General features: G+C 35.5%; 1 protein-coding gene across 2 annotated transcripts in view; it reads right to left on the bottom strand.

Moving 5' to 3' along the window:
• The window catches only part of C1H14orf39 (chromosome 1 C14orf39 homolog), a 259890-nt gene that overhangs the window by 18743 nt on the left and 223874 nt on the right, over positions 1-17273 (bottom strand). The window contains exons 23-24 of one of the 2 annotated variants that reach the window (XR_014820192.1): positions 15074-15314; positions 13969-14027 (exon numbers count right to left, since the gene is read on the bottom strand). The gene's annotated coding sequence lies outside the window, so the exon portion shown is untranslated. The remainder of the gene's footprint in view (positions 1-13968; positions 14028-15073; positions 15315-17273) is intronic. The other variant, XR_014820159.1, reaches the window with a different exon arrangement.

Below are 17273 nucleotides of genomic sequence, written 5' to 3' on the forward strand. Positions count from 1 at the left end.
AGCATATGGAGCAAGAAATAGCAAAAAGACATAAAAAAAAAAAAATAGAAGTTCTTGGAGTTCCCATCATGGTGCAGCAGAAATGAATCTGACTAGGAACCATGAGGTTGTGGGTTCAACCCCTGGCCTTGCTCAGTGGATTAAGGATCCAGTGTTGCCATGAGTTGTAGTGTAAGTGTAGGTCACAGATGCAGCTTGGATCCTGAGTTGCTGTGGCGGTGGTCTGGGCTGGCAGCTGTAGCCCCGATTGGACCCCTAGCCTGGGAACCTGCATATGCCATGGTATGGCCCTAAAGAGCCAAATAAATAAATAGATAAATAAAATAGAATGTAAATCAATGAAACTAGAATACAACCTCACACCATGCACGAAAATAAATTCAAAATGGCTTAAAGACATAAATGTAAGACAAGACACCATCAAACTCCTGGAAGAGAACATAGGCAAAACATTCTCTGACATCAACCTTATGAATGTTTTCTCAGGTCAGTCTCCCAAAGCAACAGAAATAAAAGCAAAAATAAACAAATGGGACCTAATCAAACTGACAAACTTTTGCACAGCAAAGGAAACCAAAAAGAAAACAAAAAGACAACTTACGGAATGGGAGAAAACAGTTTCAAATGATGCAACTGACAAGGGCTTAATCTCTAGAATATACAAGCAGCTTATACAACTCAACAGCAAAAAAGCCAACAACCCAATGGAAAAATGGGCAGAAGACCTAAATAGACATTTCTCCAAGGGAGATGTACAGATTGGCCAACAAGCACGTGAAACAATGCTCAACATCACTGAGAAATGCAAATCAAAACTACCACAAGGTACCACCTCACACCAGTCAGAATGGCCATCATTAGCAAGTCCACAAATAACAAATGCTGGAGGGGGTGTGGAGAAAAGGGGACCTTCCTGCACTGTTGGTGGGAACGTAAGCTGGTACAACCACTATGGCGATCAGTGTGGAGATACCTTAGAAATCTACACACAGAACTACCATATGACCCAGCAATCCCACTCTTGGGCATGTATCTGGACAAAACTTTCCTTGAAAAAGACACCTGCACCTCATGTTCATAGCAGCAATATTCACAATAGCCAGGACATAGAAACAACCCAAATGTCCACTGACAGATGATTGGATTAGGAAGATGTGGTGTATATACACAATGGAATATGACTCAGCCATAAAAAAGAATGAAATAATGCCATTTGCAGCAACCTGGATGGAACTAGAGACTCTCATACTACATGAATGAACTAAGTCAGAAAGAGAAAGACAAATACCATGTGATATCAGTTATATCTGGAATCTAAAAGAAGGCACAAATGAAACTTTCCACAGAAAAGAAAATCATGGACTTGCAGAATAGACTTGTTGTTGCCAAGGGGGAGGGGGAGGGAGTGGGGTGAGTGGGGAGCTTGGGGTTAATAGATACAAACTATTGCCTTTGGAATGGATTAGCAATGAGATCCTGCTGTGTAGCACTGGGAACTATGTCTAGTCACTTATGACAGAGCATGATAATGTGTGAAAATAGAATGTGTACATGTATGTGTAACTGGGTCACCATGCTGTACAGTAAGAAAAAAAAACTGTATTGGGATAATAACTATTAAAATAATAACAATAATAATAATAAAAGGTGAGACAATGATAAATTTTTTTAAAAAATTTAAAAATAAAATAAAATAGAAGTTCTTTACTCTGTAACAACTTAAAATCTTTTATATTCTAGTATGTATTTTTAATCTCTGAGGAAAGATGTATTTTTTCCAAGCTTATTTAACACAGAAGTCTTTTCTTTTCATGGAACATTTCTTTTTTTTTTTTTTTTTTTTTGTCTTTTTTTGCTATTTCTTGGGCCACTCCCGTGGCATATGGAGGTTCCCAGGCTAGGGGTCTAATCGGAGTTGTAGCCACCGGCCTACGCCAGAGCCACAGCAACGCGGGATCCGAGCCGTATCTGCAACCTACACGACAGCTCATGGCAACGTTGGATCGTTAACCCACTGAGCAAGGGCAGGGACCGAACCCGCAACCTCATGGTTCCTAGTCGGATTCGTTAACCACTGCGCCACGACAGGAACTCCTCATGGAACATCTCTAAGGAAATATTTTTCTATAAAAAAATTGAGAAACAATGAAAGTACATATAGAAATAAAAAATATTTAGCTGGTTTAAGCAAAATTTTAATTAGACAATAGAACTAAAACAATTTTGCATAAGTACTGAAAAGAAGCAATACTGCTAACCAAAAAAAGGGAAAAGTAAAAAAAAAAAATAGGAATAATCTAGTGGTATCCTTTATTGTACATTAATGTCCTCGGAGTGCTTAGCAGAGGACTAACCTTGCATAAAGTTAGTGTAAATATTTTTAAATAAATGAGTGAACTACATAAGTTAGTAAGAAACAAATTTTAATCTTCAAATATTTCACCAAATCAATCTTTCAGAATTTGGATATATAAACATTTCTTCAGATGTGTTCAAAACAATTATGACACTGCTTTTAAAGTCCAAATTCTCATATTTAGTTCAAATTTGAGATGTGAAAATTATATAATAGCCCGTGGCCACCATCAAAACTGTGGTTGCACTATTGAACCCTTAGTTATTTTATCTTACTGCAGGCAGACTTTTTCTTTCCTTTTTTCTTCTTTTTACAGCGGGGTTTGAATCTGAGCTGCAGCTGCCAGCCTACTGCCACAGCCAGGGCAGCACCAGATCTGAGTCGCATCTGCCACCTACACCACAGCTTGCAGCAACACTGGATCCTTAATCCACTGAGAGAGGCCAGGGATCACACCTGCATCCTAATGGAGACTATGTCGGGTCCTTAACCCACTGAGCCACAATGGGAAATCCCACTTTTATTTTTTCATACAAACTTTTTAAAGACACAAATCAGATCATGTCATTCTGATATTTACCATTCCAATCCATCAATTAAAAACTCATATGATATAGTATTGTACTCTCAATAAAACCCATACTCCTTACCTAGGCCTATGAGGGTCTATGTGATATAGTCCTTGTTTACCTTACTGACTTCATCACCCCTCTCCTTCCTCACTCATTCCTTCTTGCTGTTCCTTGAACATATCTCACATCTAGTTTCTTTTTGATTCCAGACCTTTGCCTTTTACCTAAAGGCCTTCTCTCTTATCACCCTTCATATTGCAAACATCCTCACTTTATTTTGGTTATTATTTGTCACCTCCTCAGAGTAAGACCTTCCTTGACACTATCTAAATAGTACCCTATATTACCCTCTAGCTTCTTGCCCTACTTCTTTCATTTCCTTCATTTAACTTATTACTTCCCTTTTTGGCCATGCCCATAGCATGCGGAGGTTCTCAGGATGAGGATCAAGTCTGTGCCACAGCTATAACCAGAACCAGTGACAATGCTGGATCCTTAACCCACTGAGGGAACTCCCAACTTATTATTTCCTGACATACTCTATTTTTACTGACTTTCTCTCATCCACTGAATATAAGTTCTGTAGGGGAGGGACACTGTTATTTATCTACAATATTCCATGTCTAGAACTCAGGCACAGGGAATGCTCAATAAATTTCTGTTAAAACAACAGAATATATCACTTTCTGATGTCAATACTAAATAAGTGAAATATAAGTAGCTTGTATTTTTTTTCAGCCCCCCAAAAAAGCTTTATCTTTTTTCAGACACACAATATAAACTTATTTTGAGGAGATAATCAGATCAGAATATCATGAAAGTTTTACATGTGTCTATTATGGCATTTTTATTATTATTATAGTTGATTTACAATGTTTCATCACGTTCTGTCGTACAGCAAAGTGACCCAATCACACACATTTCCTTGTGCTGTATGGTAGGGGCCCATTGCCCATCCATTCCAAATATAACAGTTTGTATCCAAAAACCCCCAAAATGTCCATCCATCCCACTTCTTCCCTTTTCCCCTTGGGAACCGCAAGTCTGCTCTCCTTGGCGTCATCTCCTTCTGTTGTTTTTTTTTTTTTTAGACAGGATCATCTGTTCCATATTTTAGATTCCACAAATAAGTGGTATCATATGGTATCTGTCTTTTTCTTTCTGGCTTACTTCACTTAGTATGAGAGTCTCTAGATCCATCCATGTTGCACAAACGGCGTTAGTTTGTCTTTTTTATGGCTGAGTAATATTCTATTGTATATATGTACCACATCTTAATCCATTCATCTGTCAATGGACATTTAAGTTGTTTCCATGTCTTCGCTATTGTGAATAGTGCTGCTATAAGCATAGGGGTGGCATGTATCTTTTTCAATGAAAAGTTTTGTTTGGATATATGCCCAACAGTGGGATTGCTGGATCATATGGTAGGTCTACATATAGTTTTCTGAGGTACCCCCAAACTGTTTTCCATACTGGTTGTACCAATTTACATTCCCAACAGTGGAGAGGAATACCTTTTTCTCCACATCCTCTCCAGCATTTGTTATTTGCTGACTTGTTAATAATGGCCATTCTGACTGGTGTGATGTGGTACCATATTGTAGTTTTGATTTGCATTTTTTAATAATCAGTGATGTTGAGCATTGTTTCATGTGCTTGTTGACCATCTGTACATCTCCCTTGGAGAAATGTCTATTTAGGTCTTCTGTCCATTTTTCAATTGAGTTTTTTGTTGTTGTTGAGTTGCATGAGTTGTTATATATTTTGGAGATTAGGACCTTGTCTGTTGCATTGTTGGCAAAGATGTTTCTCCCATTCTGTGGGTTGTCTTTTCATTCTTTTAATGGTTTCCTTTGCTGTGCAAAAGCTTTTGAGTTTGATTAGGTCAGACCAGTTTATTTGTGTCTTTATAGTCATTATTCTAGGAGGTAGATCAAACAAGATGTTGCTGTGATTTATGTCAAAGAGCATTCTGTCTATGTTTTCTGCTAGGAGTTTTATAGTATCTGGTCTTATCTTTAGGTCTTTAATCCATTTTGAGTTTATTTTTGTATATGGTGTTAGTGTTTTACTTTCATTCTTTTACATGCTGCTTTCCAGTTTTCCCATAACAAGTGGCCACACCTGCGGCATATGGAAGTTTCCCAACCAGGAGTTGAGCCACAGCCACTGTAGAAGCGATGCTGAGTAGTTATGCTGCGAGCCACGCAGGAAGTCCAGCTTATAGCTTTTTAACTTTATTCTTCATAATGCTTGGGGACAGTCAATGATCTATTTATTCATTTTGTGTGGGGGGGTGTACTGTTTTGTCACTAGTCCAAAGTCAGTCAAATATTTATTAAAAGCCTAATGGATAAACAAAAAGGTCCTACTGTATGGCACAGGGAACTATATCAATCTCCTAGTATAGACCATGATGAAAAAATATTTTAAAAAATATATATATATGACTGCACCACTCTACTGTACAACAGAAATTAGCACAACATTGTAAATTAACTATACAAGACTTACTGGGAGTCAGTCAGTAATCTAGTAATCATTCTTAAGAAAAAAAATATGGCTTAGGGAAAAAAACAGTGACTAACCTTGGCATATCTGTTATTAGATTGGATTGGCTTTCAAATCTAACTCTACTCTGAGAGATTTAAGAATATATAAAAGATGAGTGACAGAAGAGAATGATTAGCTTGCCATTATTTCTGTCAGAATTTTTCAAAGTATAACAGTGATCTAACTAGTAGATAATGAAACTTTGAACAATATTTAAATGATTATTGGTCCTGAAAAGGAGATATTAATTAATTAATTATATTAAAAAGCTGAAATCACCTGTTTCTCCAGCTGTTGTTTCTGTTGTTGGTCTTTCTCAATTTTTTGTGATAATATATACAGTGAGATGCATTGATCTTAATTTTATGAGCTAATAAGTACATACACCCATGTAATCACCACCCTAACCTAGATACAGAACATTTTCATTATGCCACAACATTCCTCCATTATGCTTATTTCTCAGTCAATTCCCACCCACCACTGCCATTTAATACTGGTTAAACTTTTATCACCATAGGTTAAATTTGCCTATGCTTAAACTTTATATAAAGGCCTCCTTCTACAGTCAGAGCCAATTAGTGAGAAACTTTTTTCAGTTCTTTCATTTTAATAGTTTTAACTTGTCCGTCCTTTTCTATTTCCAGTCACCCCTTTGGACTATGTATAGAAACACATCAATTATTACAATCATTTCCTAACTTACTTTCCTATTTCTGGTCCTCTATTACTTTCAATTCAACCTTTACATTGATTAATCTTTTGACCACCTTTATCTTATTAGTTCCCACCTCAAATAGTCATCCTCAGTAATCACTAGCCTCTGAATTCCTTAACATATATCCCTCCACATACATAAATCATTTGCCCAGGGATTTTGGATGCGGTTTCTTTGGGTTTTTTTGGTCTTTTTAGGGCCACATTCACGGCAAATGGGGGTTCCCAGGCTAAGGGTCAAATCGGAGCTACAGCTGCTGGCCTACACCACAGCAATGCCGGATCCTTAAGTCACTGAGCAAGGCCAGGGATCAAACCTGTGTCCCGATGGATGCTAGTCAGATTTGTTTCCACTGAGCCACAAAGGAACTCCTGGATGTGTTTTTCTAATGATAATTCTACTATGACTCCCAGATTTATTTCCAACCACTGCTAACTTATTTTAACTATATCCTTTCACCAGGTTTTCATCTCTTTTTCAAACGTTTCTTGGATTTTCTCACCCATTTTTCAAAATAACTTAAAACAACTTGTTCAATTATTTGAAAATAATGTGTTGGAATTTTAGAATTTCATCAACTTTATAGGTTTACTTAGGAGAACTGAGATCTGAATAATATTGATTTTTTTCATTCCAAGAATAAGCAACTTCTCTACATTTATTCCCAATTTCTATATCTCTATTAGGTTTTATGCTTTTCTTCGTGTTACCCCACATATTTTCTATTGTGCCTATTCCTAAATATTTAATGGATTTTGTAATCATTATGAACAAATCCTTTCTCTCTCCCTCCTTTCTTTTTCTTTCTTTCCTTCATTTCTTCTCATTATTCCTTTTTAACATATTGACTGCAACTTGGATTTAACCATATATAGACATAGAAACAAAGATATATAGATATGTATGTGTAATCTGTTTCACTTTAAAATAAATATCAGATATAGAAACTTCTTTCATTACATGGCTTGATTTCAAGTACCATACTTCAGACTGGGTATTCGCATTGCATAACCTAAACAACAGCTTATATTCATTGATAATGAATGCAAATGTTCAGTAAAACAGCTATATTTATCTCATTCTGAAAAATAGGATATTTCTATTATAATGAGTTAAAAAGGGTCACAGTGTATTCATTTTCTTGAATGTTATTTACAAAGAGTAGATCAACAAAGATAATACTGAGAAAATATTTAGCCCTTTTATTTAAATGTGCTTCAAAGTGAAGAGTAGTAAAATGGTGATTAGAAAAAAAGGAATACTCAAATAAATATTAGTTCTTTATCTTAATTATCTCATTTGTCAGTACTGGGGGAAAAAAATGTATGTGTATCCTCTTAAGTTTCCCAAAAACTGGAATTTTCCATAAAACCAGAGGGAATTGTGTCATACTGAGTACACATTACAGCAATCTAGAAAAGGCTATTAAAATAAAAATATCCTAATTCTGCCAAGATAGAGTAGTCTCATACCTTCCAAATCCTCCCCTTTATAACCAAAAGACCCTGAACATACACAACAAAAAAATATAGGAAGACTTTGAAAGAAAGCAAACTGCCTAGAGATGTCAGGACTTGAAAAACAACAAACAAAAAACCTCCAAGAAAAATCTGTTTCCCTCTACCCAAAGGACTGCCCTAATAAGAAAGTGTCTTCTGGATAATACCAACCCTACTCCAGCCAAATACCAATGGAAAAACCCCATCCCTCCTAAATAATGTTCAAATAGCCTATAGGAAGGTAAGAAAAGAAAAAAAAAAGAGGACATGAACAGAAAACAAGTAATAAAATGACAGACTTAAGAACTAACATATTGATTATTATCTCAAATGTAAATTGTTTAAATACACCAATTAAAAGACAGCAATCAGTTGAGTGGTTGAGAAGATATCATACAAAAATATGCTGTCAACAAGAAACTCAGTTCAAATACAATGACACAGGTAGGCCTAAAGTAAAATAGAGACTGAGAGACAACAATAGATGATGGAATATGAAGTCCCAGTCCTCATTTTGCCACAGAAACACAGATTTAACAATGACGTAAGTTATAAAACACCTTTATGGGAAGTCCAGAATCCAGTTAAGAAGTTGCAATAGCCCAGATAAGCAAAAAAAAAAAAAAAAAAAAAAAAAAAAAAAAAAAAAGAGATTAGTTGCGCTGAAATGGCTAGGAACAATTTCACTTTATTAGGATCAGCTCTTTCCCTGAAGCTCAGCAATGAGAGAGTGTGACTCCTCCCTGAGAATGGGGGGGAAAGAGGGAGTAAAGTGAACAAACAACACCCCCAGCTTTTCAGTGTTGCAAATCAATTAATGTAATACATCATAATAGAATGAAGGATAAAAATCATATGATCCTCTCAACAGATGCAGAAAACACAACTGACAAAATTCAACACATTTTCATGATAAAAACTCTTGACATGCTAGGAGAGAATATAGAAGGAATAGAAGGAATTTATCTCAACACAACTAAGACCACACACGACAAACTCATAGCTGTTTTAAAAGTTTTGATTCTTTTTTTTTATGGGCACAGCCACAACATTTATAAGTTCCTGGGCTAGGAGTCCAACTGGAGCTGGAGCTGCCGGCCTCACCACAGCCTTGATAACACTCAATTCTAGCTGCATCTGACACATATGCCGCAGCTTTTGGCAGTGTAGGATCCTTAACCCACTGAGTGAGGCCAGGGATCAAACTCACATTCTCACAGAGACAGCATCAGGTCCTTATCCATTGACCCACAACAGGAACTCCACTTTTGATTCTTTTGGATTTATTCTTTAGCAATTTTGTTGTTATTTAGCATTGAAATACTATATCTTTGAATTTATATTTGTTGAAATTTTCTAAGGGAGAATTCTATGTAAGCCTAAAGATAAAGAAAATCATTAACAGTCCTTGTGATTAATCTTTTGGATTAAAAAAACTTGTTCCTGCCATGGCTCAGCGGAAAAGAATCTGACTAGTATCCATGAGGACGCAGGTTTGATCCCTGGCCTCGAACAGTGGGTCAGGGATCTGGCGTTGCCTTGAACTGTGGTGTAGGTCACAGACGCAGCTGTGTTGCTGTGGTGTATGCCAGCAGCTCAGCTCCAATTTGACCACTGGCCTGGGAACCTCCATATGCTGTGGGGGAGGCCCTAAAAAGGAAAAAAAATTAAAAAACCTTTTACACAGAAATTGTATCTAGTTATGTGTTCTGAAAATTGCTTATTGTTTTATCTTCCTTTTTACTCTGAACTTAATATATTTGTATTTGAATGTAGAAATCAAATAAATTGAACTTGTACAAAGTTCTTAACTAAGAAAATAAATGGTTGAAACGGATTTTAAATAAAAAAACTTGTAATAATATAAATTAAAAGAATAGAAAGAGAGATACCACATAAACATTAATTTTTTAAAAAAGCAGAAGTGCCCACACTAACGTAAGATAGACTTCAGAATGAAAATTATGCAACAGAGATATTACATATGATAAAAAGATCAATCCATGGGGAAGACTTAGTCTTAAATGTGTACATACCAAATGACAGAACTGCACAACCATGAAACAAAAACTGATTGAGTAAAAGGAGAGCTAGAAAAACCCACAGTCATACATTGCAGATGTTAACATTCCACCCTCAGCAATTACTATACAACTACTAGATGGAAAAACCAGCAAAGATACATATGTTGAACAACACAAGCAACAGAATCTAACTGAAATATATAGAACACTCTACCTACAAATAGCAAAATACATATTTTTTTCCCTAGTGCCCGTAAAGCATTCACCAAGATATTCTATATTCTAGACCACAGCACAAACATCAATACACTTGAAAAAATTGAAATCATATAAAGTATATTCCCTAACCATAATAGAATCAAAGTAGAAATTAACAGAAAAACAAGGAGGGAGTCTTCAAACATTTGGAAATAAAACAACACACTTCTAAATAATCCATGAGTTGGGAGTTGCCACTGTGGTACAACTATAAACAACTTTATGCCCAGATTCATTTCCCTTGCATCACGATGGGAACTCCTATTTTTTTTTTTTTTTTTTTTTATGGAGGCATCTGTAGCATATGGAAGTTCCTGGGCCAGAGACTGAATCCAAGTTGCAGCTGTGACCTGTGCTGCAGTTGCAGAAATGCCAGATCCTTTAACCCACAACCTGGGCTGCTGTAGTCAGATTCCTAACTCACCATGCCACAGCAGCAACTCCTTAATGGTCCTATTAAACCAGGCCTGAAGAATTTCTCCCATAGAAGCAAAGCCATCAGGGTATAAAAACAAAAATCTTTACTAAATTTGTTCTTAGTGGCAAAACCTAGAAACAAAGTAACTACCTATCAATTTGGTAGTGGTAGAATAATGATAATATATAATATTAAAAATGAATTGGAGCTACAGCAGTTAGCTTGAAGGGATTTTCACAAAGTTGAGTAAGAAAAACAAGATGAAGAAAATGTGTGTAATATAATCCCCTTTTAAAAAAGCAAACAATGATAAAAACTCCTATGTGATTGTGAGTATATGTATAGATGTATATGATTAAAATTGTGCCTTCAGGTAAAATGATATGTCTGATTGGTAATTTTTTTCTCATATTTTCCACAGATCACTGACAGTATATAAAAGGTATAGATTTTTGAATTTGTATATAAATATATACAAATCAGGCTCCCATACTGATTTAAAAATATATAAATCAGGCTCCCATACTGAATGAAATAGTTCATTAATTCTAACAGGTTTTCCATTGATTTTCTTGGGTAAACAATCATATAAATTGACCATAAAATAATGGATCCTGCTTTCTAGCTTGTTCGTTATTTCTTTCCTTTTTTTCTTTTTTTCTTTTTTAATTAGCTGAAAACTTCAGCTTCCAAAATAATATTAAAGAATATTTGTTTTCTTGGTTATCCTTATTTTTGTTGCTCTAATATCTCTAGGGTTTACCATTAAGTATAATGTTGGTTACAATACTGAGGTAGCTTTTGGGGGGGAAAGGGTATGTATGCATTTTATTAGAAAAAGACGCTGAACTTTAACAAGTGCCCTTTTGACATCTACCAATACAACACATTTTTAAAATTTCTTTGACTTATTTACATGATAAATCAAATGAATAGATTTCATAATATTAACCCACCATTGCATTTGATGAAATAAATTCTCTATGTGAATGGGTAATTTATTTAATATATTTCTATGTTTAATTTATTAATATTTTATTTAGAAATTATTACAAATCAAATGATGGATTCTGTATAGGTTTATTTTGTAATTTTTGTCAGATTTTGATATGAGTTATTCAAATGACCTAAGATGCTCCCTTATTTTTTCTGTGCTTAGAAATAGTTTTGTTTTGTTTTTTTATTTATTTCTTTATTTTGTCTTTTTAGCTATTTCTTGGGCCGCTCCCGTGGCATATGGAGGTTCCCAGGCTAGGGGTCTAATCGGAGCTGTAGCCACCAGCCTACGCCAGAGCTACAGCAACGCGGGATCCGAGCCGTGTCTGCGACCTACCACAGCTCATGGCAACGTTGGATCGTTAACCCACTGAGCAAGGGCAGGGACCGAACCCGCAACCTCATGGTTCCTAGTCGGATTCGTTAACCACTGCGCCACAACGGGAACTCCAGAAATAGTTTTTAAAGCATATGAGATATCTTGTTTTTGACAATTTCTTAGTAACAACCATTAAAACCCTTATGGCCTGGTACATTCTATAGAGTTAAGTTTTAATAAATTTTTCAATTTGTTACATGATTATTTCTCCTCTTGAGTCACTTTTGATAGTTTATATTTTCTTAGAAAATCATTCATTCCATCAAAGTAATCTTATCAGATTGCCCCATTTTTAAGAGAAGTTAGAAATTGTTTTATTACATTCCTTTTATTAAAAATAATTTGTCTTACATTAATATCACATAATTATAGTACAATGATCAAACCAGAAATTAATGACACAATAATATTAATTTGTAAACCTTCTTCAAATTTCACTAATTGTCCTACTAATATCGTTTCCTAAAACAGGATCCAATCCAGATCCCACATTGCATTTATTCATGTCTCCTTTGTCCTGATTTTTTTTTTTTTTGTCTTTTTGTCTTTTCTTGAGCCCCACCCACAGCATATGGAGATTCCCAGGCTAGGGGTCTAATCAGAGCTATAGCTGCCTGCCTACACCAGAGCCACAGCAAAGCTGAGCCACATCTGCAACCTTACACAACTCACAGCAACACGGGATCCTTAACCCACTGAGCAGGGCCAGGGATCAAGCCCTCATTCTCATTGATCCTAGTCAGGTTCTCTGAGCAAAGTGATTGATATAAGATGGGATAATGGCCGGAGCTCATTAATTCCATTGGCAGAAACTTGAAGAGACCTAGATTCCCTGAATTTCTCTGACCCCTATCCCACTTAAGACTGAATTGCTTAGCTTTTGCTGTTTTACAGGCTAACCCCATCCTTCCAATAAATCTTCATCTTCCATCAGCCTTTCATTTTGGCTTAATTTAGCAAGAGTCAATTTCTATTACTTACAAATAAATTTAAGATAGATATGTAAAAGGAAAGTAGGAGAGAAAATCTAAATTTTATTCTCAAAATGAGTTGTGATCCAAATAGGAAAATTATGGTATATAAAATTTGTATGCTCCCTTCTCCCACTTGTAAGCTAATTACATGTCCTACATTTAACATCCATATATCAACTATATCATATGATAGATATTAATGAATCCATAGTATATTATATACAATATACCAATAAAATGATATATTATGATATGAAATTAAATATTACATGTATTATATTTAACAACCATGTATATGTTAATATAACAGAGGAATGAGATATAGCAAAGGGTACAATACTGATTTTTTTTTCATGAAAAAAATTAAGAGTAGACAGCTCCTTTTGGAAAACAATGAGTAGGCTCAAGCTACTAGGTTAATATTTATCAAATTTAATATCACTTTCTTAAATAGATATTAATTTTAAAAAATACATTATAAAAATTTTATCTCCAATTTCTTGATAATAGCTGATCCATTGTTTTCTAAAATCACCTACCCTATAGCAATTATCACAGTTAATTCATAATAGAAAAAATTAAAACACATTAAACTACTTGCTTATAAGAGTAAATCTGCACATATTTTGTTATTTTTATCTGTTTATAATATAGAATTTCTAATTAGTGGTTTCTAAATCCATGTTTATTAACATTATAATTAAAATACATGCATTTGCATTCAATTTCTTTTTTTTTTTTTGGTCTTTTTTCTGCCATCTCTTGGGCCGCTCCCACAGCATATGAAGGTTCCCAGGCTAGGGGTCAAATTGGAGCTGTAGCCACCAGCCTACGCCAGAGCCACAGCAACTCGGGATCGGAGCCACATCTGCAACCTACACCACAGCTCATGCCAACGCCGGATCCTTAACCCACTGAGCAAGGCCAGGGATCAAACCCGCAACCTCACGGTTCCTAGTTGGATTCATTAACCACTGAGCCACAATGGGAACTCCTGCATTCAATTTCATATTTTAACTTACAAAGACGTGGTAAGCATTGACCATCAAATGTCATCTCTCATAGCCTAGAGAAAAGGTAACTATATTTGAAGTTCTGGAAAAAATTGCTAAGCTTTCAGCCTTCTCTTGTCAAAGTAATCATCCTAACTAATAGGAAGCATTAAATGACAAAAACCAGGAATACAAATAGTGGTTTTTACATTATGTCAGTACTTACAATTGATGTAGCCACTATGCTTATTCTCTGATGATCTTAAATTCCATTTCCTTTAAGAACTAAAAGAAAATATACATAAAGTCTTAATGAAATTCCAAATAGTTAGATTGGTCTTGGTTTTACCAACAAGAAACAAATCATGAAACATGTTCAATTACGTAAATTAAAGAATTATTCCTCTTATACAGCTTTTTTGTGTTCCTCCTATTGTATAAACCAGAGAATACTCAGCTGTACTTATGGACAGGTAGTGAAGTAAGTCAGAAAAAGAAAGACAAATACCATGTGATATCACTTATATCTGGAATCTAAAATATGGCACAAATGAACCTACCTACAGAAAAAAACAAACTCATGGACATGGAGAACAGACTTGTGGTTGCCAAGGGGGAGGGGGTGGGATGGACTGGGAGTTTGGGCTTAGTAGATGAAGACTTTTGCATTTGGAGTGGATAAGCAATGAGATCCTGCTGTATAGCACAGGCAACTATATCTAGCCACTTGTGATGGAATAGGATGGATGATGATGTGAGAAAAAGAATGTGTGTGTATATATATATATGACTGGGTCACTCTGCTGTACAGCAGAGATTGTAAATCAACTGTAATAAAATTTTTTTTTAATTTTCTTCTCTCTCTTTTTTTTTTTTTTTTTGGCTGCTCCATGGCATGTGGAAATTCTCAGGCCAGGGACTGAATATGAGCTGCAGCTGTAACTTATGCCAGAGCAGTGGAAACACTGGATCCTTAACCCACTATGGCACAGTGGGAACTCACAGGTGAAAATTCTTAAGAAGTAAAATGGCAGGCATTCCCATTGTGACTCAGAGGAAATGAACCTGACTAGAATCCATGAGGATATGGATTCTATCCCTGGCCCCACTCAGTGGATTAAGGACCCTGGGTTGCCACAAGCTGTGGTGTAGGTCGCAGATGTGACTGTGATCCAGTGTGGCTGTAGCTGTGGCGTAGGCCGGCAGCTGGAGCTCCAATTCTTCCCCTAGCCTAGGAACTTCCACATGCCCTGGGTGTGCCCCTGCTCCCCTCCAAAAAAGATAAAAGATTTTAAAAAAGAAAGAAAGAAAGCTTATGGTTTTAATCATACCTGAAGCCAAACTATAGTGTCTTTTGTATTTAAGCTGGTATGAGTTGAGTCTCTGCTGCTCACATCTGACAATTCTAATTAACATGCTATTTAATGCCAAATAAGATGTAAAATCACTTTTGTTCAAGATATTTAAAGAAAAGACCATTACTATTAGAGTTTAGGTTGCTCTTTGAAGTTATTTTCAGACTGCAATGACTGCAATTCATTTTTCTCAGGCAACATTTTTCAAGTTCATACCCTAAAGAAAATGCAATAATTCAATGTTAATAAATGTCAGAGCTACACATTTTTTGCTTAAAAAACAGTAAAAGTATACTTCATGTCGAGCTAATTATCTATTAAGACCTGAATATTTCAAGTATTTATAACTTTAAATAATATCTAAGAATACTTTTCGAATTATCATCTGCACATACATTTACCAAATGTACATATATACTATATGCTACATAGTTATTTAGTTAACATTTGTAGATTACCTATTGAGAATTAGACCTTAGGGATACAGAGATTAAAGAGCCCGGCTCTCAAGGACCTCATATGTAGGATTTATACACTGGAGACATAAAAATTACTAAGAGCTAGTCTTTGATCTGTAGAATCGACTAACCTACCAGCATAGTTAGCTTATGCCATTCACCTTTCTCCAATAAATATTTATGGAGCACCTACAAGAGAGTCATACCATAATAGACTATATCTGAAGCAGCAGTAGCAAACAAATTAGATATAGTCAAGTGGGGGAAATGGGAAACACTCAAAAATTATAAAAATATTTAGAGCATTATCACATTTAGGGATACTTAGATACCTTGAGCATTATTTTTGTTCTTGTGGAACTCAAGTCTAATTTAACAATTAGATAAATAATAAGTGAATACTTTAAAAGCTATATTAACAGGTATGAATAAAGTGTTTTTGGAGCATACAGGAAGTGCTGAGATATGCTTAGCGAAATCAAAGAAGTGTTTCTCAGAGATGTCTTTGAGCTGAGTTGTAAAGGATCAGTAGGAATAAATAGCATATGGGTGGTATTTTAATCAGTGGAAGCAGATAAACTTTTCTTGTCATAATTCTCTAATCATGAAGAAAAAGTTATAAGCTATTGTATTTATTTTGTTTTTGTAGGCATGGAATGTTAATTACATTTCTGTTTAAGCCACCTGTTAGAGATACACTCATAAGTTATTCTTGCTGTGTGATGTTGAAATGAAAACATTTGTATTATAGTCTCAATTATGTTTTTAGGACCGACCAGGTTGGTTTTGTGTATGAATAAACTCAGGTTCTTACAAAGGTGCAACTATTGCTATGGAGGATTGATTTTTGTTTGATTCAGATAAAGTACACTATTTTCCCTCTCTTCTCTACCTCCCATTCACTATGTTCCAGCCACACGGAAATCCTAGGAGGAAATCCTAGGAGGAAATTCACCTCCTAGAAATGCCAAGTTCCTGCCTCAGGAGCTCAGTTGATAGCCATTACTTAGAACATATTAAATATTTATGCAAGTTTTGTGTATTACGTATCAGTCCCACTCAGTAGACCTTAATAATTATTAGGTTAAACACACTTTTACTTTTGAGATTCTTTTATTTTTCTACCCATCAAGTAGAGAGAGTAAGAAAAAAAACAGACTAATTCAGGAGTTCCCATCATGGCACAGTGGTTAACGAATCCGACTAGGAACCATGAGGTTGCGGGTTCGGTCCCTGCCCTTGCTCAGTGGGTTAACGATCCGGCGTTGCCATGAGCTGTGGTAGGTCGCAGACGCGGCTCGGATCCTGCGTTGCTGTGGCGCTGGTGTAGACTGGCGGCTACAACTCCGACTCGACCCCTAGCCTGGGAACCTCCATATGCTGTGGGAACGGCCCAAGAAATAGCAAAAAAAAAAAAAAAAAAAAAAAAAAACAGACTAATTCAAAAGATGTTGGCTATTATTAATTATAAAAATCTCAACACGCAATTGAAATATTTTTATATTGTTCTTTTACTTCCTTGGGTAGGAAAAACATGCATAACTTTTGCAAGTAGTTATTTTTCATATAGCTACTCACTTGGACCATGTTATAACTGAACTAATATAAAATGCTTCTATTGACTACTTATATTATTGGACAGACTCTAAAAGTTAATTTAAAATATCTTTTGTTTCTATCACGTGATTTAGTTAGCATTTCTTAACAAATGTTTTTAA

This window comes from Sus scrofa, chromosome 1, assembly GCF_054392235.1.
Source record: "Sus scrofa isolate SSC_HxYL_T2T_F1_AM1 chromosome 1, Sscrofa_HxYL_maternal_Yorkshire_Landrace_v2.0, whole genome shotgun sequence".
Lineage (NCBI taxonomy): Eukaryota > Metazoa > Chordata > Mammalia > Artiodactyla > Suidae > Sus > Sus scrofa.